Here is a 12,140-nt window from a genome sequence, read left to right as displayed (position 1 = left end):
AGAGAGACAGAGCATGAATAGGGGAGGGGCAGAGAGAGAGGGAGACACAGAATCGGAAACAGGCTCCAGGCTCCGAGCCATCAGCCCAGAGCCCGACGCGGGGCTCGAACTCACGGACCGCGAGATCGTGACCTGGCTGAAGTCGGACGCTTAACCGACTGCGCCACCCAGGCGCCCCTTAAAATGATTTAAATTTATATGTAGTATTGTACTATCATCATTATTATTTGAATGGCAATGATAATAGCAGCTCTTTCAATCTGGTGAATACCCTAAGTATTTACTTCTACAATTAGCAATCACCCTATATTTTCATTTTGACCCCTTATTTACAGAAACAGTACAAACTAGTAATTTTAACTTTGATGAAAATTTAAATTATTAACCTTCATTAACTTTCTCACATATCTAATTATTTAATTTTTTCCTAAGTTTATATGACAGAGATAACATGACAAATAATCATGAGCCACATTACGTTTTGGACCTTTTTATTTTTTTATTTATTTTTTTTTTCAACGTTTTATTTATTTTTGGGACAGAGAGAGACAGAGCATGAACGGGGGAGGGGCAGAGAGAGAGGGAGACACAGAATTGGAAACAGGCTCCAGGCTCTGAGCCATCAGCCCAGAGCCTGACGCGGGGCTCGAACTCACGGACCGCGAGATCGTGACCTGGCTGAAGTCAGACGCTTAACCGACTGCGCCACCCAGGCGCCCCTGGACCTTTTTAAATTTATGGCTAAGAGTGAATTGATTTAAAATGACTTTTGTATACTTCACCAGGGAGCAACAGGGTAAATTTTTTTTATCCTAATTAACATAGCATAATTAAATTGTGCAATAGACAAGACACAGGGACTATTACTAAAGTCCTCAAGTCACCTTATAAAATGAGTAAGATATTTCAAAAAATGTACTAATCCTAACAATATACCACTTTGCAATATTGATTTGTTGACCTTAAAAAACAAAACAGCCAGTTATTTTACCAGCAAAATGAATTCACTTTGGAATAGCAGGGGATTTGCAATTTGGATATGGAGACTATGATGAACCACAGACAAATCCCAAAACAGAGGAGAGGAGCACGGTCTTATAGGGGAAAGGAGGAAACTAGAAGGGGCTGTTTCACAGAGTTCTCATTGACTGAACTGTTGCCTGGGCAAAGAGAAATTCTCTCTTCCTGCTGCTGGGATATGCAGAGTAATCTTCCCAGTGAGTAATGTGAGGTATGCTTCTTAAGGCAAGTAGAAATGTATCAGAGCTCCCCCTCAGGTCCCAACTCCATTTTAAGTGAGGTTTTCTTTAATTTATTTTTACAGATGCAACAAGTAATACATTCCAAAAGGTTTTTATGAACTCATATGAAATTCTTAACATTTTCCCCCTAGAAATAGTGGTGGTATTATTGTCAGAGTTAATAGTACAACTCAAATATCACCTCCTCAAAAAAAAAATCTTATCGCTTCCTTTAAATATTATTGGAAGTTATAAGTTTTCTATCATTCCTATGTTTACTCCCTATAAACTTGTTTGATTTTTTTTAATTATACATGCCCTACTGTACTGTAAAGAGATATACCTTTGTTTGCTCATAAACACTATCATACAGTACAGTGCCTTCCATATAGTAGGTACTTAATGTGTAGTCTGAGTGGATCAATGAATAAATGATATAAGCTAAGCTACTAAAGTCTTGATTTGATCATAAGATAAACTTGATCTAAGCAATTGTATGGGAAGAATTCTACAGTCTACAATGTATAGAGAAATGCAAAGAATCTAGAATAAGCAAAGCAATTTTTTTTAAAAGAAGAACATTCTAGTAGTAACACCACCTGATGTCAAGACTTATTGTAAAGAAGTAATTGTCAAGGCAGGATGGCATTAACTTGATTATGTTGAGATAGACAAATTCTCAAATGGGTCAGAATAGAGTCCTGAAATATACCCATACATACATGGAGGCTTATTTTTGACATGGATGCAAAAGCAACCCTATGGAGATTTTTCAGCATGTGGTGCTAGATATCCACATGCCAATAATAACACTACAGAAATATCTATCTATATCTATATCTATTTTTAAGAAGTAATTCAAAATAGATATCACTGACTTAAATATAAACCTACACCTATCAACCTTCTACATTGACTTTCTAAATTTTTTTTTCAACGTTTATTTATTTTTGGGACAGAGAGAGACAGAGCATGAACGGGGGAGGGGCAGAGAGAGAGGGAGACACAGAATCGGAAACAGGCTCCAGGCTCTGAGCCATCAGCCCAGAGCCTGATGTGGGGCTCGAACTCACAGACCACGAGATCGTGACCTGGCTGAAGTCGGACGCTTAACCGACTGCGCCACCCAGGCGCCCCTACATTGACTTTCTAAATTTGACCTTGAATTAATCAAAATACCTTACCTTCAATACGAATATCATTATTATAAATCAACAAGTTGATAAATTGAATTTCATCACACGATTAAAACTATTAAATTAAAAGCCATAGACTAGGAGGAAATCTTTGCAAAACATATATCTAGTAAAGGACCTATTTCCAGAATATGTAAATAACTCTCAAATACAACAATTATAAAACAAATTTTAAAAGTAATTATATGAGCACCTGGGTGGCTCAGTTGGTTGAGCATCTGATTCTTGATTTCAGCTTGCATCATAATCTCATGGTTCATGACATCAAGCCCCATGTCGGGCTCCACACTAGCAGTGTGGAGCCGACTTGGGATTCTCTGTCTCCTCTCTGTCTTATGCTGTCTCTCTCTCTCTCTCAAAATAAATAAACAAAACACTAAAAAATAAAAATAATTATAAAACAATTATTTTGTTTTTAATTAGCAAAAGCTTTGAACACACACTTAACTGAAGGAAATATATGGTTGACAAACACACAAAAAAATGTTCAACATCATTAGTCATTAGGACATGCAAATCTAAATGACAATTTGATACCACTATACATCAGTTAAAATGCCTAAAATTAAAAGATTAGCCATACTGGGGCACCTGGGTGGCTCAGTTGGTTGAGCGTCCAACTTAAGCTCAGGTCATGATCTCATGGTTCATGAGTTCAAGCCCTGTATCGGGCTCTGTGCTGACAGTGCAGAGCCTGCTTGGGATTCTCTCTCTTTCTGCCCCTATCCTGCTTGCTCTCTCTCTGTCTCTCTCTCTCTCTCTTTCAAAATAAATAAACTTAAAAAAATTTTTTTTAAAAGACTAGCCATACCAACTGTCTTAGAATGTAGAATGCTCATTTACTGCTGGTAGAAATGTAAAATGATACATCATTTTGGGAAACTTCTTGGTGTTTTCTTCAGAAATTAGAAGAAGAAAGAAAAATTTATGCTTGATGTATTATTACATTGTTATAAATTCCTAGAATATGAAAACTCAAATACAAGAAGATTAGTGGTTGCCAAGGGACTAGTGGGGAGAGGAAGGAAGGATTGCATTAGAAATTTATCAAAATATACACTTGAGGGGCACCACGGTGGGTCTGTTGGTTAAGCCTCCAATTCTTGATCTTGGCTCAGGTCATGATCTCACTGTTTGTGAGTTCGAGCCTTGCATGGGGCTCTGTGCTGGCAGTGCAGAGCCCGATTAGGATTCTGTCTCTGCCTCTCTCTGCCCCTTCCCCGCTTGCACTTTCTCTCTGTCTCAAAATAAATAAACTTTAAAAATACATATACACTTGAAATATGTGCAAATGACTATATATACTATATCTCAATAAATATCTCAATAAAGTTGTAAGAAAGACAGTAAGGCTACTTTTATGCAAATTACCAAGTTCTAAAGTCACAGAGACAAATTAGTTTTCCAATATCACCGTTCCATAAGTGGTATAACAGGTATTGAGTGCTGAATTCTGATTTCAAATCTGATTTTCATTCACTATTTCACAAACGTTTATTGAACACTTATTTTACTAAACCACTAATTCAAGCACTGAGGATATACTTATTTAAAAAACAAGGAAAGAAAAAAGTTAGTCTACATAACAGCAGTTATGTAATAGACACTTTAAACGTTTTTTTTTCCTTTATTTTGTAATGACTGAAACAAAACAGAGCTACAACTGCAGCTTCTGGAAGAACCATTTGTTCTTGCAGGTCTTGTATATCTCCTTGAACTTGACCTTGGCCCCTCCTCAGGCTTTACATTTAAGAGCAGAGTTTCTGAACACATCCTTATTGCTGACAGTTTTGTCCAAGAGGATATCCACAGGGTACCTTGTGGGCATGAGGTGATTGTAGTTATAAACTTTCACAAAAGATTCAAGCTTTGACCTCTTCCTGCCTATGGTAGCTATCACTTTGCAGGGATAGCAGTCAATTCCAGACACAAGAGCATGGCTATAGAGGTAGCTTGAGGTGGCAATCACGAATGTTCCTCACAAGGACTGCTTTGCCTTGGAAGTAGCTCTTTGCTGGGACCATCACCACCATCCCAGGTTTCACAAACTTGCCCTTGTTGACACCAGCCATCCAACCCTTATAATATATACTTCTGCACAAAGACAGACAATAAACAATATGCATATTACTTTTTTTAATGTTTTTATTTATTTTTGAAACAGAGAGAGACAGAGCATGATCAAGGGAGGGGCAGAGAGAGGGGGAGGCACAGAATCTGAAGCGGGCTCCAGGCTCTGAGCTGTCAGCACAGAGCCCGATGCAGGGTTTGAATTCACGGAGTGTGAGATCATGACCTGAATTGAAGTCAGATGCTCAACTGAGTAAGCCACCCAGGCACCCCACAATATGCATATTATTTTAAATAAAGTATTATATAGTGATAAGTGCTGGGGGATAAACCAGGGAAAGTTAGAAAATGTGAACATATGATATTTAATTTGAATGGTCAAGAAAGGCTTTAAAAATTACCATTTTAGTAAAATTCTCAAATATAATTAAGAAGTCAGTCATGTCAATATCTATAAGAAGAGCATTCTAGAAAGAGGAGAAGAGTGAGGATAAAAACTCTAGCCATGGGTTTGTTTTTTTTTTTTTTGCTTGTTTGTTTTTGTTTCTGATGAGTTACAGAAATAGTAAGGAGGCCAATGTGTCTGGAGCAGAATAAGAAAGAGGGTGGGTGCAGATTATTCAGGGACCTAATAAAGCAGATAAGAAGGATGGATTGAAGCCTATAAAGTCTTCCGCTTTACTTTACAGTAGAGTATTTTGAGAAGAGAAACAGTATAATCTGATTTACGTTTTACAAGGTTTGTAAATGTTATTTACACCAAAGGACTCTCTCAACTCAAACTTACCTCACTCTTGTAAATTATCATATTATTGAATATTATGATCACGTGAATACGTTTTGATCATGATGTCCTATAAATATCATAGAAGTAATGTTCTAAATATTATCATTGTCTGCTTTGTTTTTGGTAACATCTTAAAAAGATTAGCCTATTTCCTAGTCCTGAAGTATTCTCTTGATGTAAATTTATTCATTAGGAATCATTTTCCCATTGTAAGGCATTGAAACTGAACTCAAACTGTCTTAAGAATAAAAGGGAGTGTGGCTTTATTGGACCATATAACAGAACTAGCTTCATGCTTGGATACGATAGTTCATAAGAAGGTATCAGCTCTTTATCTTTTCTGTAGATTTGTTTGCCTGTTTGTTGACTTTATTCTCTAAGAGATTCTCAATACCTGGGGAAAATTACCCCCGTTTGCAACACCAAGAAGCATTCCAATGGCTTAATGAATCAGCAGCCTAAAATATCATATCTTTATCAGTGACTATACATCAAACACATTGAAATTTTCTCAGTGGACATATTTGGTTGGTATGGCCAATCCTGAGCCTAATACCGTGGCCAAGAAGCTAAGTTGTCTACTTGATTGACATGAGCTTAGCTGTATGATCTGGAAAAATAATTGTGATTTACAGCCACAAATCTAAGTCACATATCTTATTCTTATGGTATGTGAAGGGCATGCCACTGTGACTTTCAGCCATAGGAAATGAAGAAGTGTCAAGTAAAGAAAAACATGAGTTCTATCTACATAAGAATATTAGAGCAATGTTGTCAAAGAAACATGTAGGAAAGTTTAATAGGAGACTAACACTCTCAGTACTATAATCCAAAATGCGCATGTCAGAGGAACCAATGGTAGGTTAAATTAAGAGGAATTCAGGGAACAAATGGTATAATGTTTTTTGTTATATAAAGCAGTCTTGCATATGGTTGTGTTACCACTTTAAATCTGCCAAAGTCTAACTCACTCGGCCTTCAGATATTTCACTGCATGTAAGAAGTATATTTGACTTCAGGTACATTAAAAAAAAATAAAGTATGTGTGTGCATATGTGTGTGTAAGTATACATGTATCCATAAACTAACGTAAGTTAATGTATGGTATGCATGTAGGCAAAAGTACATTGGTAGAGATTATGGCTTTTTTTCTAACAGCACAGAATCTAGCACATAGAAAATACTCAATAATTTTTCAGTGAAGTCTTCTTAAATCAGCCTATGAATAAATGTTTCAAAAATAACCATGAACTGCAAAGATTGTTTCTAATATATCTATTCTGGTGTGTAATAGCTTCTAATATGTAGTAATGCTTTCTTTAAAAAAAAAAAAAGTTAAATCCTAAGAGGTGATGCACTTTAAAATTCCTCTAATTCTTTTTTTTCTTTTTTCACTTTTATTCTGTAATTTAAGTAAAAAATATCTTAAATGTTAAATTATTAATACAAGATCAAAAGCAAGATTTAAAACACAAGCGTATTATCTATGTTTTAATTGTATTATTATCCTGTTTATTTTCTGTCTCCTTACTTGTGAGAAGAGAAACTTATTCTTATTTTAACTTTATTTTAAAGTGCTATTATATTCAAAGTGAACTAATTTTGCACCACTTAATTAAACACATTCACATTCATTCATTTCATATGAGCACCTTGTGACTATTGTTTTACCTCCCTAAACTGTTTTATATAGACACAAAACACTTCTGCTTAATTTGATGATACCATCTCTACCAACGTATTAGGCAGCTGTGACAGAATGCAATTTAGTTTTTTCCACATATTGGTGACTAAGATGGACTGATGTTACACGAACTTCCTAATGTTCCGATTTCCAATGCATACATTTTACACAAACTGCCAAACATAAGTCACTGGATATTCCTGAGTAGAAGACAATGAAATAAAATGAAAAATGAAGTCTTAGAGTTTCTCTATCCTGGGTGGTGCAAAATCACGACAATACATTTTATATTTTTCATTAGAAGTGGCATGTGAATCAGCCCACACATTAAAATCAAAAATTTTATTGTCAAAGAATGCAGCAGAAACTAAATCATTAATTTCATTAGATGGGTACACTATCTTGTTACCCTGAAAGATATGTCTTTCTCAACTATATACATTTTAAAAAGAGAAAATACAAATAAATCCCTTGTTTATAAATCTCAATTTCCTATGAAAACATTCTTTAAAACTAAAATTATCATTTTGTTCCTTATTTATAAGTACTTGACATTGCAGCAAACATGTTAGATATGTTTATGATTGCAAAACAAGTATGTGACCAATTTTCTTTATGAAGCATGGAAGAAGTCATTTCTCTATTCTGTTAACAGATTTCACTCACTTGCTATCTTCCCCTTTCAAAATATAATATTTTGTGTCTCTATGTTCAGGATATAGATCTGTCACTAATACACACACAACAAGTGCACTGCTTTTGATGTGACCTTTTTCTAAGGAAACCATCCCCATATACTGCCAGGCATCTTTTCTCAGCGATATCCAGATATGAACTCAATTGGCAAAAGGCTTTATTGTGGGGAACTTTGCACATTGTTCTCATCACTTTTAAGGCATTTCAAAGCCTACACAGCTGTAAAATTGTTTTATCTCTTTTTTTCCCCCAATAAGGATTAGCTGAGGTCCAGAGAGTATTATAAGCCTGATAAAGCTTTGAGTGCTTTTAGACTGAACTTGGAATGAGTCCAAATATCTCTAACTCCAACATATCAAACCTAAAGTATTGCAAAAAGCCCAAGTGGTTCAACAATCCTCAACCACCTCAGGACTAAAGCACTTATCTCTCCAGCTGTTGGAAGTGTAGTCTTGCAGCTGAGTCTGTCTGAAAAAAATTGCACTAAGTTTTAGAGAGCCACCTCACCAAGATTATGTATCCTTCTGAAAATGTAGTCCACATCCAATGAATGTCCAGAACAGGGATGGTAAGTAAGGTGGGTTGACATGAGGAACTGTTAAAAGGCTTACTCCTTTTCCCTCCATTCATGACAACCCTGAAGGAGATTCATCTTTATTCTAGTGGGACTGACTGGTCTTTGCTGCAGTGGCATGCAGTTCTTATTGTCCCTCTGCCCAGGCCTGTTCGTGTGTGTGTGCGTGTGCGTGTGCGTGTGTGTGTGTGTGTGTGTGTGTGTGTGTGTGTGTTTAACTCTCTCATGGATGTTATTCCTGAAAACAACAAACTTCTTGCATACAAATATCTATAGCACAGCCTGTTTCCCAGAGAAGTTGGCTAGCAACACAACTAAATTAAAGTAAGAATATGCAATTCCATTTCTTAAAAAAAAAACCTTGAGATTAATGAAGAAAATCTTATATCACTACCTTCGGTATGTGAAATTATAGTGGACAGAATAAAATTATAGGCTGCTTTTGGATGGTATTGTCACAGGGACTAAGTGTACATTTATTTCCTTGATTAGCTTTATAATTCTAAGGCTGAGGTACAAAAGTTTAAAAAAATGATGTTGACTCTGTTTCTGTTTTTGAGTTTATTTATTTTGAGACAGACAGAATGAGCAGGGGAGGGGCAGAGAGAAAGAAGAGAGAGAATCCCAAGCAGGCTCCATGTTATCAGCATGGAGCCCGACATGGAGCTTGAATTCATGAGCCATGAGATTATGACCTGATCTGAAATCAAGAGTCAGATGCTTAATCCACTGAGCCACCCAGGCTCCCTGAGGCTATTTCTTTACACTTATATATTCTTTCAATACTGACCCTTTAAAAAAAAATGTTGAATCCACTTCTCTCTCTCTCTCTCTCTCTCTGTGTGTGTGTGTGTGTGTGTGTGTGTGTGTGTGTGTGTGTGTGTATGTGTGTTTGGAGGTGGGAGGTAAGTTTAAAATAAGTTTTAAATTACACAATATTAGACCTAATTATGATATACATGTGTAGCATGTGCCTAAAAAGTGTTGCTTTGATTTTATATATTTTTTGATTTTATCATTTTGAAAGTTTATTTTCAGAGTTAAAGAGAAGCTTAAAAATATTTGGGCGCTTAGTGACTTCCTTCCCTTTGTCCAGTTGTAGTCATTTTTCCTCTACCCTTTCTGTGTTTCTCATTGTAAAGTCTTCTTTCAAATATTAACAAATTGGCTCCAGGAGGGTAATAGTAAATTATTACTATATACTATCCTATCAACAATGTAAGAGAGTGCTCATTTTACAATGTTAACTATGTGGCATATTATCTTTTTTTCCCTTCATCAACATAATGGATGAAATGCAATATACTCCACTGTTTATTTTACCTTCTAAAACTATTGAAATTGAAAATGTTTGTACATGGATGTCCAAAAAATAGTGAGATGACCTTTGGGACCCTGTCACAATATAAATTAATATAAAAATTGCTCCTGTGCTACACCTGGGTTAGTGTCTTGTGGTTGCCCAAAGGAAGGCAAGATTAACCCCCAATCCGGAATTCAGTTCAAATATCGAGATGGATTATGCTACCCAAGAACTAAGAGGTATAAGAACACTTATTACTCACATTATAAGGTTTTCTTGGGAGAGCAAGCAGACCTACACCAATGTACAAAAATGGCTTAATATAGCAAAGAGGGACAAATGGCTTGGCGTTTTATAGTGCTTAGAGGGCAGTTTCAGGTTTAGAGTCCCCTTCATTGTCCTGGATTTTGTGGGATTTGAACTTTCTACCAGAACCAAAGGAAGGAGCCTGTGGACTTTTAAATGAGCTTGCTAAGGTGTTGGGCAAGAGATCTATAAAGAAGTCTTGGGCTTAAAATATTAAAAGTCAAGCATCAAAAATGCAATCAGACTCTTTCAGTTAAAAATAAAGCGAAATAACAAGTGCTGGAAATAGAGAAGGAACTCAAAACTACAGAGGAAAGAGCAAACTGACATCCTAAGAAGACCATGGGTACTGTAAACTGTGGAATCTGATTGACTGAGACCATGGAATGACTTTATGTCTTCACTTAAGGGAAATGGGAGTGACATTCCTCAAACTCTGAAGTGCTGCTCCACAACTTAAAAATAAATTACTAAATCAACCAACATTCTCGACTCACCTCTAGCTACAGTGATTGCAATGATGTTTGTCATCTACCTGTGACTTTGACTTTTAAAAACTACTCCTTTGAGAGAAATTAAAGCCTTAAATCTGAAACATATGAATTTTATAATCAGGGTTCAAAATTTACAACATACCTTCAGTACTGGAATATACAGGCAAACAATTACTATAGAAACTGACTAAGGACTTGTGAAGTTTCTTGAACTCTGTAGGAAGCAAGTTGTAGAAAAACACTTACAAATGAAAGATGAAACCATAGGATGAATAAAATGACAATGAGCTTATCTTAAAAGATTTAAATAAAACAAGATCAAGAAAATGAGCCCATAAAAAAGCAGGAACAAAAGCCCAAATAATTAATATACATTGACCAATTTAGAATGAATAAAATACTAACATGTTTGTTTTTTTCTTTTATTTTTCTACAAGTTAAATAAAAACTTATTCTTTTTCTACAAGTTAAATAAAAACATTCCAGCTAGATAACATGCAGTGCAATATTTATTTCACGTGTAGAATCTAGTGATTCAACATTATATACAACACCCAGTGCTCATCACAATTGTCCTCCTTATTACCCATCACCCATTTAACCCATCCTCCCATCCCCACTCCTCTTGTAACCCTTGGTTTGTTCTCTATAGTTAAGAGTATGTTTCTTGGTTTGCTTCTCTCCCCACCATCCCCATGTTCATGTGTTTTGTTTCTTAAATTCCACAGATGAGTGAAATCATATGGTATCAGTCGTTCTCTGATTTAGCTTAGCATAATACACTCTAGCTCCATCCACATCGTTGCAAATGGCAAGATTTCATCTTTTTATGGCTGAGTAATATTACATTATATATGTATATGTATATGTATATATATAGCACTTCTTCTTTATCCATTCATTATTTAATGGATATCTGGGCTCTTTCCGTAATTTGGCTGTTATCAGTAAACTAGCATGTTTAAAAAAGATTTAAGAAGGACCTCAGAGAAATCATGCCATGTCAAGAGAAAAGCAATAATGAAGAAAAGAAGAGAAATTATAAAACAAATAAAATATGGTTATCAAAGTTAAAAATGTAATGATTTGTCATGTTAAATGGGGCAAGATCATACCCTCCATGATAAGGATATTTTAAAAATACATTGATCTTGTCCTCTCTTGCTGCTATAAGCGTGACCACCAGTATGAATGACACAGTAGCTATCCAGGAAGTTCATGGCCATCCTAATACATCAGCAGAAGCAGATGGTTATTGATGTTCTTCATCCCAGAAAGTCAACAGTACCTAAGACAGAAATTCAGGAAAAAATTAGCCAAAATGTACAAGACTACATCAGATGTCATCTTTGTATTTGGATTCAGAACCATTTGGTGATGGCAAGACAACTGGCTTTGACATGTTTTATGATTCCTTTGATTATGCAAAGAAAAATGAACCCAAACATAGACTTGCAAGACAGGGTCTGTATGAGAAGAAAAAGAAGTCAAGAAAACAGCAAAAGGGATCCATGAACAGAACAAAGAAAGTCAGGGGAACTGCAAAAACCAATGTTGGTGCTGGCAAAAAGTGAGCTGGAAATTGGACAACAGAAAGAGTAAAGAATCTGCAGTGACTATCTGTGGTGATGGTGTATATTTGTCATGAGATGATTAATAAACTAAGAACTTAAAAAAATACATTGATCTCCAAAAAATGCATTGATGGACATAAAACAAAGGGACACAGAAGTTGCCTGAAAGAGTTCCTGACCAAAGTTGGGACAGTTTGAACACCAAAATGAAGTAG

At 35.7% G+C, this 12,140-nt stretch overlaps 2 pseudogenes; one reads left to right on the top strand and one right to left on the bottom strand.

Annotated features, from left to right (window-relative positions):
• Positions 1-4,065: 4,065 nt before the first annotated feature.
• LOC121043260 (60S ribosomal protein L27-like) lies at positions 4,066-4,509 on the bottom strand (annotated as a pseudogene).
• A 7,029-nt stretch (positions 4,510-11,538) lies between these two features.
• On the top strand, positions 11,539-11,925 carry LOC121043199 (40S ribosomal protein S24-like; annotated as a pseudogene).
• The last annotated feature ends 215 nt before the right edge of the window (positions 11,926-12,140 follow it).

Source organism: Herpailurus yagouaroundi, unplaced genomic scaffold, assembly GCF_014898765.1.
Source record: "Herpailurus yagouaroundi ecotype Mexico unplaced genomic scaffold, PumYag 186, whole genome shotgun sequence".
In the NCBI taxonomy this organism is placed as follows: domain Eukaryota; kingdom Metazoa; phylum Chordata; class Mammalia; order Carnivora; family Felidae; genus Herpailurus; species Herpailurus yagouaroundi.
This window is presented reverse-complemented; position numbering and strand designations above follow the sequence as displayed.